Raw genomic sequence first — 14,765 nt, 5'->3', positions numbered from 1 at the left:
CAACTCACACACATGAAACACACCACAAAACAGAGCATACACAAACTACACACTATACACAGTTATCACATACACACCTCACACCACACACCATAAACTACACACACACCAATGCCCAAGCCACACAATGAACAAACCACAAACCACACTATACACACCACACCACACACATACACTTGTTCTTTATTCCTGGGGATTTTCTGTGATATAATTCTCCTGTAAATTGAACACCTGAAAAAAATACAGATACTTACCGAATGGCATTGGAGGTTTAGGCAGAGGGTGCCAGCACAGCGTCCCTGAAGGAGTGAGAGGGGCTTCTGAATCTGTAATAAGCGAATGAGACTCCATGATCTCTGCTTACCAAAAAAGCAATTAGCATCTCACCTGTGACTGCAATGGCAATAAACTTCTGCAGAGGGACTTGAGATCGTCTTTGGAAAACAACATTGTGCAAAGCACCAAAAGCAATTAATATTAAATATGGTTCTCTACAAAAATTGAAGAAATACCTTGGGACCAACTTGCCTTGACTAATGATTGTTATTTCTTAAGGGTAAGAGTCTAGTGGTGAAACGGCAGCATCATATGGTAGGTATGTATTTGCCTGTGCAAGGAAGGCACAGTTCCTCTTGTAAATTGGATGCATAGATTCTTTCTTCAGCCAGCAATGTTTGACTGCTTTAGTTCCCCACATCTGCACCAGCTAGTATTGTCAGTCTTTTCCCTCATTTTGCATGTGCTGGTGAGCACATCATAGTATCCTGCTGTGGCTTTAATGTGAATTCTTGAATAATGATGTTGAGCATATATTCATGTGCTATTTGCCATTTGGAAATTTAAGAACATCCTTGGATATGAATATATGAATATGTTCCTATCTCCTGAACTTTTACTATTTGGTGGGGATTGAACTCTACCACTGAGCTACAGCACTAGCACTTTATAAAATGTTTTTTTTCTTTAGACAAGGTCTCACCAAATTGCTAAGGCTGGACTGAAACTTGGAATCCTCCTGCTTCAGCCTCCTGAGCATCTGCATCTTTTGCCATTTTAAGTTAACTGTGTGTGCACATGCTCTTTACATATTCTTTAGACAACTCAAATTGTCAGTAGTATGATTTGAAAATTTTTTCTCCCCAAAATGGTTAAATTTATCATTGTGTTGAAACTCTCAGGAAGAGAAAAATTTTAATTGCTCATAAAATTTAATGTATATCAATATTATTTTATAGTGCCATTTCCTAGTTCTGTCTAGGAAAGAATCACTAACCCAAGATATAAGAAAGTTTCTCCTCGTTTTTCTTTGACTATCATACAGTATAGCTCTTACAATAAGTCTAGAATACTTCTAATTTTTAAAGGAAAAGTCCAGTTTTCACTTGTGGATTTCAGATTATCTCAGCACATTTTTACATAAATTATGCTGATATCTTAATAATCCATGAGTTCATGTGTGCATGGATCTGATCTACTTCTGGACTGTCTATGTTATTCCCATGACCTGTGTGTTGATCATTATATGTTATATTTTCTCATTTTCAAATTAATTAGAATTTTGAAAACAAATCTTATCATTGACACTACTGATTGGCTAATCAGTGTACACACTTATGGGTTACAACATGATTTGTTGCTATATATGTATATCATATGTTTAAAACAAGCTAATTATTATATCCATCACCTACTTATCTCTCATTTTTTATGGTATTTGTTACAATTTGAAAGAATTTTAGACATAGAAAAGTTGCAAGATACAGTGCAGAGACTTTGTCTGCACATCACCAGTTTACCCTAAAGATAATATTTTATGTGCTATAACACGATCATCAGAAGTAGGCAATTAGTCTTGATACCATACTTGACATAAACTCTGAACTCTCTTTGGAGTTCCCCAGGTTTCTACTAATGTCCTTTTTCTGGTCCAGAATCCAACCAGGATGCTATTCTGTGTTTGTTGCCATACTCCTTAGTCTCAAGTCTGTGACAGTTTGTTGATTTTCATTGAATTTAAGACACTTTCACTTCTCATGCTTTTGAAGCAAAATGGTTCAATAATTTGTAGAAGGTCCTTCAAGTTGGGATACATGACACTTTCTCATGGTTATATTGATGTTGTGCACATTTTTCAGAATGCCCCAGAAGAAATGTACCTTTCCCAGTGGACCATCTTGGAAAGACAAGGTGCTGATATGTAGGACTGCTGACGTTACCTTGGTCACTTGCTTCAGCTGCTATTTCCTGGGTTCATCCACTCTAAAGTTTCTGCTTTGCTTATTTCAATAGGACATGTCACTGGGAAATGCACACTGTTCATACACCATGATTAACAGTTCCAGAGGCTGTGCTTTAACTTGGGGAGAAAAAGACAATGGAAGGAGCAAGTGAAAAGGCGTACATATCAGTCAACCTTCCCAAGGGAAACAGAGCCAATCATGTGTGAGACTCTGTGTATGTTTGTGAAAGTTTATTTATTATAAGGAACTGGCTCATGCAACTATGGAGGGTGACAATTCCAATGATCTGCCATCTGCAAGGAAGCCTTGGGGTTGTTTCATAGTAACAGTAACCATAACTAAAATAGTAAATAGTAATCATAGAGCCATAGAAACCCAAACTATATTGTGTATTGTATTGGCATTAAAACACACAAATAGAATAATAGTACAGAATAGAAGACACAAATTCAAGACTGCACATAGTCATCCAGCTCTTGACAAGGGTGCCATGAACACACAATGGGAAAAAGATGGACCTTTGTTCACACATGCTTGTGGGAAAATTGTTCATCCATGCCTAGGAGAATGAGACTAGATGATCATCTCTCAGCCTGCACAAAAGTCAGCACAAAATGGATCAAAGAGCTAAGAATTAGACCAGAAACTATGAAAGTCCTAGAAGGAAAATAGGGTCCACCAAAGAGGTGCAGAAAACAATTTTCTGAATAGGACCCTAGACACAGGAAACAATTCCAAGGGATTGGCATAAAATTTTAAAAACTTCTGTGCAGTAAATGAAGCAATTAAGAATGTGAAGAGTGAGTGTACAGAATGAAAGAAAATCTTCCTTGCTCCTCTTCTGACAGAGAATTAATGCACAAAATATACAAAGAAGTTAAAAAACACCAAAAACTTAACCCAATTATTAAATGGACAAAGGAAGTCAACAGACGCTGATCAAAAGAAGAAATAAAAATGAGTAACACTTATATGAAAAAATGTTCAATGTCATTAGCTACTAGGGAAATGCAAATCGAAATACACTGATATTTTATCTAACTCCAAATAGAATGACAACCATCAAAGAATAGAACCAATAATAAATGCTGGAGAGGATGTGGAGAAAAAGAAAACTCTTACACTGTTGGTAGGATTCTAAATGAGCACAGCACTATGGAAAGCAGTATGGAGGTTCCTCAAAAGACAAGGCATGTAACCACCATATCACCCAGCTATGCCACTCTTTGGTATTTATCCTGAAGAGATAAAGTCATCGCACTACAGTGAAACATGCATAGCTGTGTTTGTAGCAGGATGATTCACAATAGCCCAACTATGGAGTCAGCCTAGATGTCCATGGATGAATGGATAAGAACATGTGGTACACATAAACAATGCTGTTTTTCCAGCAATGAAGAATGAAATTATGTCACTTTCAGGAAATTAATGGAATTTGAGAGCGTTATATTAAGTGAAATAAGCCAAAGTCAGAAAGTCAAGGGCCATATGTTTTCTCTCATACATGCAAACTAGAGAGAAATAAGGGGAAGAAATGTATGTTGTGTGGGGAGGATCTAATGAAATTTAAAGGAGACCAGTACAGAAAAGGGACCAGAGGGAGGGGTAGGTGAGGGAAAGGGGAAATACTGTGAATGGTATTGACCAATTATGTTTATATTGTGTGTATGAATGAATGTGTAACAACAAAATCCAACCATATGTATAACTATAAGATGCCCAAAAAAGTGTAAAAAAAACAAAGTGACCAGTTTGGAGTCACAATATCAAATTAATGGAATAATCAATCATTGCTGTGTCTCCTCTGGAGATATTTCTCCCTTTGGGATGAAGACCACTAGGCCAGCAGAATGTAAACATGCAGAAAGAGAAAGCAAAACATTTGCTAGTGAATCACTAGGATTCTAGAGAGTGGTATCACCTTTGTTTGTACCTCTCAATTCCTGAATTTATGAGGGCCAGTTATGGGGAAACCATGTCGTGTTAGATGCTGAATACGAGCCTGTAGAATAGTCTGGAAAAGGTTTCCCCAGCCCTGTAAGGTGTTGCCCTTTGAAAGGTCACTCCATCATTCTTTCTGTACAGTTACATCAGGCTGGTGATAAACATGGTAAGACAGGTGGACTCCATGCATGTGGACACACTGCCATAACCACCTGCTGTGATGTAGTGAATGGATAGGGCAGACCAACAGTGGAACAGGCAGTTTAGACCATGGTCCCACAAAGGCTTCTCTAAATGTAAAGGCCACTCCATGAAATTAACCTGTAGAAACATTCCGAACATGTCAGCCAATTACTTTGTGCTGGAGCAGCGGAAAAATGGAAGCAGGACAGATCTGAGTGAGGGCTACAGGCTCAAGGGCTACAAGGCCACAATCAATGAGAAGGTCAGAGGCCAAACCGGAAGTCTTGGCATTTTCCCAATACCTGATTAACACAGTTATTGATCAAGGTCCCCATGCAGTATCTCTATTAGCCACTAGACTAGTACACTTAGGGGGCAACCTGTTCAACTCATTTTCATCTCACTTGAATAAATCCTACTCTTTAAAATTGCTTTATGCTGTCTGTGGATTTTTCTTTTCAAATTGTGAGACAGGAACCTGGAAAGAAGTCAGTGATTGGGGCTGCAACACTAGAGAGCTGCAAACCAATTCGATTCTGGGAACCTCTGCCAAAAAATTCGACCCTCCCACTGAGACCAGCACCATGGCTGGCAGGCACCATTGAGGTAAAAAGTCGCAGTAACAGAAACGGAGAATCTGATCATCTCTAAATTTGGTTTCAGGGGTTTTCATTGTAATGTATAAAGCTGCTCTCCTGCCCCCAGGTGCAGCCATTTTCCCCACCTCCCAAACACTTGTCAGTCTGTGAACATCCTAGCTAGCTATTGGTTCATCATTCAGCTTGCAAGTGTCCTTCTCTGATATTGGTCCCCTGTTAGCCCGGTGGAATTCAACTCTTTTACTGTAGCTTCCCTGGCATCTATTATAGGGTATATGTAAAATTTGTTAAAGTTATTGAGAGCCTGATTTGTTTAAAGGTTAAGCATGAAAGCATTTTACCACTTTGCCACACAAAAGGATATAATATTAAATTGTGTTAATTAATGTTCATATAGACTCAGGAGTCAATATATGTAAACTTCTTAAAATGACATTTAAGAAAGAGTGTAATGCACAGTAGCAAAAATGGGACAACAGTGACTGAGATTGGGGTCTCTGATGACCTCATGGCTGTGGCATGTCTGGTGCCTGGGAGTGCTCCTGTGCAGGGGCACAAGATGCCTAACTGCTGTGGCATGCATTGATCTCAGGCACACAGCTCTTGGGCAGGAAGGAATTCTTTTGCTAGATAACCAGTGTTTCATCCGCTCCCTTCTCTGGTTCCTGCCCAACTTACAGTAACTTTGGAACCTAAAATTGCACATATATAAGGATTGCTGACATAATTCTTTAGATCCACATTTCCATCAGAGAACAGAGCTCCATTTGATCTCAGCTTAATTTTGAAAATCTGTGTTTATAACCCTTTATTTTCTAATACTCCTTTGCCTCTCACTGAAAAGCCCCATGTTACCTGAGATAAGGCTCCGCCTCACAACCCTGCTACACATTACAATGGCTCCAAAGTAAGCCTCACTTTAACTCATTTAAAGTTGTGTTCAAAAGTTTGATGTTTGTTGTAAAGATTACTGTGATCTCAAATGGGAACTGAGCCAAAATTCAAGATAGCTATTGCACAAACTGAATGTTTTACTGTTGGTGATTCCATTTTGTATTTTCCTTGTAAACTCTAATTGTTGCCTGATCAATATTTTGCAGAAGTATTGCTTCAAGAGCAAACACCATAAATTAACTTGAAATAGTAAGCCATCACCTATAGGACAGATAATGTAAACCCCAATTAGATAAAAGGGGGTAAATAACTGTAAAGTCATAGACGTTGAAGCTAAAGCCCAGTACTCTTACTTTATGAGTGGTGAGACTGACTTGCTTGATGGTTAAGATCAAACTTAGAGATTGAGATTAAATACAGAGGTCAAGAAAAGTCCATATTTGGGTCTTGCCCTCAAAGTCAGCCTGGACCCAGGGAACAAGAGGACTTCTCCAAGGAGCTTTGCAACTCTGGGTCACACAACCTCCTGACCAAGGAGATTGATGAGGCTGCTAGAGGAAAAGCCACTCAGTGCACCTGCTGCAAAGGAAAGTCAAGGAAAAAGGGAGACATCCCTGGTGCTTTCAAGGAAAGCCATCTCATCGAGGAGATCCTGCCTAACCAATGGCACTAATAGAGCTAAGAAGCTGCTCTTAAGTTCTCTGTGAGTGACCCCTGTGGGAACTCAGCTGATTCTTTAACAAGATAGGAAACAAGTCAGTTTGACCAGCTTGATCTTAGACACCCAGCAAAACAGTTAAACCAAAATATAGCCATTCTTGGGCATTTAAAAGAAATAATACTTAAATGTAACTTAAGATGTACACTTGTGTTAGCCCACTAGAATAAAGACAAAAGCTACCAAAAGAGAGATTCTTAGGCAGATGTGCCTGATAACTATCAAGAGAAACAGAAGTTTTTAGTCAGTTTAGGCCTACAGACACAGGTAGGCTTAATCTATGTTTGATAGTATCTACTAAATGTTGTGTTTACATTCCTGATAACCTAGACAATGTTAAAGTTCCCAAATAAAGGCCTTATCCTCTCCAGCCTTTGCTAGGCCTTGTTATGGGAACAACTTCTCAGTTCTTCCACCCTCTGGTGAGGAATTATTGACTTCTGTCATCTTTATGATATGCATTGGCATGTTCCAGATCCTGCAACATTTATATTGTATCAATCTCATTTCAGTACTCATGTCTTTTTGTTCTTCTCTCATAGAAGCACCCATCCCCAGATGCCTTTACAGCCTGCTCTTCCCCAACCGGACTTCTACCATGAACCCCTCAATTGACCTGATTTCTGAAAAGGGAACTCCAAACTGCTTGCCCCATGCTGCCCCCTTCCAGCTAGAAGAAGCCAGATTGGTCATCGACCCCCTTTCCCTACAGCAAAGGAGTTCCTAGAATTAGAGGGGTGAATGAAGCCAGAATTGGGGACAGGCAGTTAGTGTAGAAATAGGGGATCAGTCAAATCGAGGAAATGAAGTCCATGAACACCATCTGCCTTTGGAAGTCTGGAAGGAGAATGGACTTTTTACATCTCACCTGCAAAACCAGCCCCAGTCACTTAGGCAGGAAGGAGAGAGAAGGCTTCGGAAAGAACTGGAGAGCAAAAGATTTTCTTATAAAAACAGAAAAGGGGGAATATAATGTACAAAGCTGCTCCCCCTGACTTTTCTGGCACAGCCATTTTCCCCGCCTCCCAAACACTTGTCAGTCTGTGAACAGCCTAGCTAGCTATTGGTTCATCAGTCAGCTTGCAAGTGTCCTTCTCTGATATTGGTCCCCTGTTAGCCTGGCGGAATTCAACTGTTTTACTGTAGCTTCCCTGGCATCTTTTCCCTTCCTTCTGTCTGTCCTCCTTGCTTTTCTCTATCCTCCTCACTTTCCACTCTCTCTAGCGTGCACCCTTTCTTTTCCTTTCTCTTTTCCTCTCATTTTCTCTCTTACCCTGCAGGGAGACACTCTGTTTGATTAATAAATTCCCTTATGTGATTTCCCATGTCCAGTGTGGTTCTGTGGAAATTTCCTTACATTCATAATCAGAAGCAATGCTGTGCAGAGTACCTTGACCATGGACAAGACATTCTGTGTGTCCCCAGGTGGTAGTGTTAGTATGCCATTGCATGCAGAGAAGCTACGCTATATCCAAAGTACGGATTACAGGGAGAATAACACCGCCTCTCCCAAGATGGAAGCACTACTGAGCTCTTCCCACCGGAAGCGTGAACACTGCTTACCCAGAATGCTCCGTCCCAATACCCGTGAGCCAATGAATGTTCAGAGTGGAGCAGTTTCCGGATTTGGACTTGCCTGTGAGGTGGGACTTCCGGCCTCACTTCCTGTGCAGCTCCTTGTGGCAGGTCTTGAGTCACAGACGCAGTTGTGGTTGAGGCTTCGGGAGTCCAGGTAGGGTGAGGAGGTGCCACCTGGAAGGCCGCTGTTGCCCAAAGAAGGCTGATGTGATTACAGCCGCTTTGCTCGAGGCAGCCATGTGAGCCTGGCGTCCTCATGCCGCCCCCAGATGTCCCATGTCAGGACAACGGGAGGTCGCAGGGCTTGCGGGACAGCCGGGACCTTAAAACAGAGGGGCGCCTTCGCCAAGTTTCGGGAAGGAACCCAGGACATTTGCGCTGTAGGGAGAATGGAGTCTTATCTTTATTTTTCAGATCGTTGGGAACCGCAGAGTGAACTGAACGGAGGGGAGCGTGTCTGAGTGAGGCATTTCAGTTTCCCAAAAGCTGCTCAACAGTAGAATCAAAATGACGCGGCCCATTGGTGTACAATGAATCAAAATGCAGTCTGTACAAATAAAACATTTTTTAATTTTCAAAAAGCTGCTAAGTTTGGGAGGAGGGTGATAACGCTGAGGATCAGGGAAGTTGCATCCTGTACAAGTTAGCACAGTAGATAAGCCAGCACTGAGGAGTGGGACTCAGAGGTCCCCAGGCTCCTGGGTTGAACAGGGAAACAGGGAAGCCTTAGCCCCAGCCCCTCATGGTTGTCTGCCTCTCACTACCTCGCCTTTCCCAGAGTCCAGTGACTGCAGAAGTTCCTATAGACCCATCACCATCAGGGGAGGTGACCATATCCTTTCCTTCTATGCTTGTGTTTCTGTTTTTTTCTCTTTTGAGGCCCTGGGCATATAACCCAGGGACTCCCTACCCCGAACCATATCTCCAGCTTATCTTTATTTTTTATTTTACGACAGCAATCTTCCAGCCTCTACTTCGCAGGTAGCTGGGGTTACAGGCATGTGCCCCTGCACCTACGATTGTGCTCTGGAGCTCTTCTAAGCCTTCCAGTCCTTGAACCTGAGTATGTTTTTGAAAAAAGTATCCAAACCCAAGGTCAACCGTCAAGGATTGGGCTTATGTGGAGTGTTTTGTATTGTTTGCAGCCAGTGAATAAGGTATGAAAGGTATGTCCCTTTCAGACATAGGTACTAAAGCATGCAAGTGTATGGAAATGAGGTTGTTCTGTTTTATGGAACCAGAGTACTCCTTTCTTTCTTATAGGAACTAAGAGCAGAGGTTCAGGAATCAGATATGGATTGACTCTCTTGGATTGTAGGATGTCTATTTTGAAAGTGGATGAATTCTGTGTAGGGTGAGAGATTCAAATTAAAGCAACTCTAAGATTTCATCTTACTCCAATTAGAATGGCTATTATCAAGAATACAAACAATAATAGATGTTGGTGTGGAAAAGGCACACTTTTAAATTGCTGGTGGAGTTGCAAATTGGTGCAGCCACTCTGGAAAGCACTGTAGAGAATTGTCAGAAAATTTGGAATGGACCCACCTTAAAGGACTTAAAATCAATCACCTTAAAGGACTTCAAAGGACAGTAACAACAGCCACATCAATGTTCCTAGCAGCTCAGTTCACAATAGCTATATTGTGGAACCAACCTAGATGCCCTTCAACAGATGAATGGATAAAGAAACTGTGGTATATATATACAATGGAATAGTATTCAGCCATAAAGAAGAAGAATATTATGGCATTTGCAAATAAATGGATGGAACTGGAGAATATCATGCTAAGTGAAATAAGCCAATCCCAAAAACCCAAAGGCCGAATATTTTCCCTGATTAGTGGAGAATGGTGTATAATTAGGGTGGTGGGGTGGGGATTGAGAGAAGAATGTAGGAACTTTAGAATATGTAGAAGGAAATGAGAGGGAGGTGGGTAAGAAAAATGGTGGAAAGAGACAGACATGTATGATGGTGTGAATCTACATCGTGTACAACCATAGAAACAAAATGATGTACCCCATTTGTGTACAATGAATCAAAATGTAGTCTGTAAAAAATTAAAAAATAAGTAGATAATTTAAAAAAAGAAAATAAATGAAATAGTGGGGTGTTTGGATGAGAGGAGGAGGTGACGTGTCCCAGTTCTCATGAGGCTTCGTGTAACTACAGCACGGAAAGCAGACCGTGTGGGGAAGATCAAGGAAGAAGGCTGCACGCAGTACAGGCACATGTCGATGGTGGTGGCTGAGGAAGTGGAGATGTGGTCGTAACCAGAATCTGTTTTTTTTTTTTTTAAGGAGGATCATGTGTATTTTGGATTTTAAGGGAAAGAGAGGGAAGGATTTTAAAGGCAAGAATTTTGGCCTTAGTAGTGGAAGGATTGAGGTCTTATTAACTGAGATAGTAAAGTTCATAGTAGGGCTGACTGCTCTTGGAGATTTCAGTTTTGTCTTTGGTCATCTTAACAGTTCGAGGTGTTTCCAAGAATAACTGGAAACATCAGTAGGCAGCTGTCATACAGGGTTCAAGATACAGACGTCCAAAGGTTCTGGTCGTGTCTGCGCCATGATGGGGCTCTGAGCCATAGGAGTAAGGGACCTGGCTGTTGCAGTGATGCCCAGGAAAGGGGAAAACAGCATGGTCTTGTGCGTGGACACCAAGGACCCTGGCCATGACAGTAATGCCCAGGAAAGGGAAGACAGCATGGTCTTGTGAGTGGACACCAAGGACCCTGGCCGTGACAGTAATGCCCAGGAAAGGGAAGACAGCATGGTCTTGTGAGTGGACACCAAGGACCCTGGCCGTGACAGTAATGCCCAGGAAAGGGAAGACAGCATGGTCTTGTGCGTGGACACCAAGGACCCTGGCCGTGACAGTAATGCCCAGGAAAGGGAAGACAGCATGGTCTTGTGCGTGGACACCAAGGACCCTGGCCATGACAGTAATGCCCAGGAAAGGGAAGACAGCATGGTCTTGTGAGTGGACACCAAGGACCCTGGCCGTGACAGTAATGCCCAGGAAAGGGAGGACAGCATGGTCTTGTGCGTGGACACCAAGGACCCTGGCCGTGACAGTAATGCCCAGGAAAGGGAGGACAGCATGGTCTTGTGCGTGGACACCAAGGACCCTGGCCGTGACAGTAATGCCCAGGAAAGGGAAGACAGCATGGTCTTGTGCGTGGACACCAAGGACCCTGGCCGTGACAGTAATGCCCAGGAAAGGGAGGACAGCATGGTCTTGTGCGTGGACACCAAGGACCCTGGCCGTGACAGTAATGCCCAGGAAAGGGAGGACAGCATGGTCTTGTGCGTGGACACCAAGGACCCTGGCCGTGACAGTAATGCCCAGGAAAGGGAGGACAGCATGGTCTTGTGCGTGGACACCAAGGACCCTGGCCGTGACAGTAATGCCCAGGAAAGGGAGGACAGCATGGTCTTGTGCGTGGACACCAAGGACCCTGGCCGTGACAGTAATGCCCAGGAAAGGGAGGACAGCATGGTCTTGTGCGTGGACACCAAGGACCCTGGCCGTGACAGTAATGCCCAGGAAAGGGAAGACAGCATGGTCTTGTGCGTGGACACCGAGGTGGGGCAGTGGGCAGCATAAGCACAGGGGTGCACTTTTGATCATAAGAGAAATGTGTGGAGAGGATGATCTGGTGGGCAGTCAAGGATGACAGTGGGTGGGGCATGTGATGCAGGTGCTGATTCAAGGTGACTCTGATGCCAAGACTTGTGCTTATGCATTTCCCTTTGGACTGATCAATTTTCTTTCAATCCTTCACATATCTGGGGCATTTCAATAAGGTGGGTGGAATGTGTTTAGGGCACAAGTGGTCATGGGAAGTATCACTGACCTGAGAGAGGACCTCTGAGGCTGGTATTCAAGTAAGAATTAGTGGACAAAATCTGACTAGTAAGAAGACATCAAATGCAGCATAAGTGGACAAGTGACAAGGGTGTCTGAGATCCACAGGTGGTTCTTGGTGACTGAGGTTGAAGCAAGGAACAGAGTCAGGCAGAGAGGTCTCCAAAGCAGGATGGGGGCTTCCTGTGTTAGTGGAATGGGCAATGGTCTGGAATAATATTGCAGCATATTTGAATTTTCCACATACTTTCCTGTTGCTTTGCTGAGTAACAGTAGGGAGATCATGGCGATTTCCATAGAGTGGACAAAGGACGGAAGTGGTTATGAATGTGTGGGGACTATGTGAGAGAGGATTGGTAGACTTGATAGGCATATGGAGAAGTTTTGTGAAATGATGTCCCCAGCACCCTGCCATTGAGGGCATGAAGGTAAAGGGTGACCCCACATTTGACTGTGTGTGAAAGGTGTGATCTGGGGGTCTCATGGAACAGCTTTGTGAGCTGAGATGGGAACCCTCCATGCCAGCATCTGGGTTAAGATGGTGTATTCCCATCCATCTGCCCTTTGATTTGGAAGAATGAAGTGATCGGTGTCAGCGATACCGACTGATGATAGTTAATAGTGAGCATCAGTGATACTTGAGCTTGTTATCTCCTATAAGGTAACAAGATGGAGGTGAGGGAGAGAAGGGGATTATGATAGAATGGAATTAAGGTACTGGGAGAGAAGCTGACTATAGATTGAACTTTCCCCATCTTGGCAGAACTGTGTGACCCTTAAGGATGTGACCGTTTACCTCTCCCAGGAGGAGTGCGGTCTCCTTGATGAGGCTCAGAGGCTGCTGTACTTCCATGTGATATTGGAGGACTTTGCACTTGTATCCTCACTGGGTAAGACCCTCACCTCCACCCCACTGTTTTGACCTGGGCTCTGTTTATCCATTTTCCCTTTAGAGGCAGCTCTGCCTCTTCCAGAGCCTGTTTTTGAACTGTGCCATCCTCTCCCACTATCTTGGCATGTGTGTAGGGATGAGCTCTGTGCACTGCTACGAGAAGCCCTGAGACCTTCTTCCCTGAAGTGTGTGGGCGTGGGGGTGGGGTGGGACTCAGGTGTCTTGAGTCAGCCTAGCAGATCTCATCTTTCTCCTTCCTCTTTGGGTCACTGTTCCCCAAGGTTTGCACATCCTTCTAGGTCACATTTCCTTGACTGCCTGCGTCAGGAATTGGGACATTTTCCTGGTCGATATTTATGTGGACCATGGGATGTTGCCAGAGCCTCCTTTATGCCATCTTGAACATGTGTTTTTTTACTGCTTGTCACCCTCTGCCATGTTACAGTGCAGGATAAAGTTCTTGGAGTTCTCAGGCTCTAGAAATGTGAGGAATAAATGCCATTTCTTTATAAATTACCCAGCTCGTGATATTCTGTTAAAGCAGTAGAAAATAAGCCAGCCAGTGTGAGAAGTCCTTTAAACTCAGATATACCCTCATTACATACCAAATAGTTCACCTTGGAAAAGGTCTTATAGGTGTGGAAAATCTAATAAATCCTTTAGTCAGCACTTGAGACTCATTGATCTCTGCAGAATTTGTAATGGAAAAATGCCTGAGTGTCTCCAATGTGGAAAATCCCTTGGTGGGAAGTCGTGTCATAAAACAAGTACATACCATAGAAAGACCCAATAAATATAATATTTGAGCAATCTTTTAGCCAATGCTATAGCACCTTTCAATACTCAAACTGGCATGCCATGGAGAGATCCCCTAAAGGGAGAAGATATGGGAAATCCTTCAGCCCTCAGTCCAACACTGCTTAATGCCAGAAAACTCCACTTAGGCCTGAAAGCATGTTCAGTTTCTTCAGTATGTTGGTACCAGAGTGCCTTTGTGATGACTCCATGTCTCAAGTTGAACCTCATACTTCAAACATCCAGTGGAGTGAAAACTTGCATGAGTTCCAGCCTCCCATCTGGCACACATGAAGCATTCCTACTTTCTTGCCTACATTGGAGTCTGCCAAATACAAGTGACGGTGCCTGAACTTCTTGATATAGTTTGCTCAGAATACATAGCCTTTGCTTGGCTTCATTTATTTGATCTTCATTCATTTCTACAACACAAATAAACAAAATAATGTGACAAGGTCCAAGCATGGGGACGGGCTTGGCAAGGCCACCATTCCAGGACACTGCCGCTGTCACCTCTCCTAGGAATCGGGTGTTTTCTTGTGATTATCATACTTCTAACTATGCAACTGCAAATCACATGCCCTGATTGTTGTGATGAAAATTTAACCTCAGTGAGTCTGCAGAGCTTGGGGGAGGATGAGGAATGCTTTAAAAAATGCACCACTATCACACATAACAAGTCTGAGGTACAGAGTTTGAGGAGTTCTTCATAAACTACGGTTACAGGAATTGCTTGCTCCTGTGCTGACCACACCTGCCCCAGGTAATGCTTTACCAGTAAACAGCCTTACAAACAGGAGACTTGTTGTCCCCACAGTACTAGGACCGCCCTACTTGCCTACAAGATTGGGGGACATTTGTGGAACCCACCTAGAGGGAAACAAGCGAATAAGTATAAGGGCCCCCTCCCACAGAGCCACCTCCTCCCTATACAGCACTGTACAATGAAAATGGTGAATGAATAGTTAATATTTATGGTAAATGGATGAATGTCCAATATTTGTCCTTCCTTCATAGGTTTGGACATCAAGGGCCACCCTGGAAATGTAGG

At 43.0% G+C, this 14,765-nt stretch overlaps 1 long non-coding RNA gene across 1 annotated transcript; it reads left to right on the top strand.

Moving 5' to 3' along the window:
* The first annotated feature begins 8,552 nt into the window (after positions 1 to 8,552).
* LOC306648039 lies at positions 8,553 to 9,562 on the top strand. The gene is made up of 3 exons (XR_013760255.1): positions 8,553 to 8,701; positions 8,935 to 9,322; positions 9,420 to 9,562. It is a non-coding gene; the product is annotated as an uncharacterized lncRNA (long non-coding RNA).
* Positions 9,563 to 14,765: the final 5,203 nt, after the last annotated feature.

The sequence above is a fragment of the Sciurus vulgaris genome, assembly GCF_902686455.1.
Source record: "Sciurus vulgaris genome assembly, chromosome: 17".
Taxonomy (NCBI): domain Eukaryota; kingdom Metazoa; phylum Chordata; class Mammalia; order Rodentia; family Sciuridae; genus Sciurus; species Sciurus vulgaris.
This window is presented reverse-complemented; position numbering and strand designations above follow the sequence as displayed.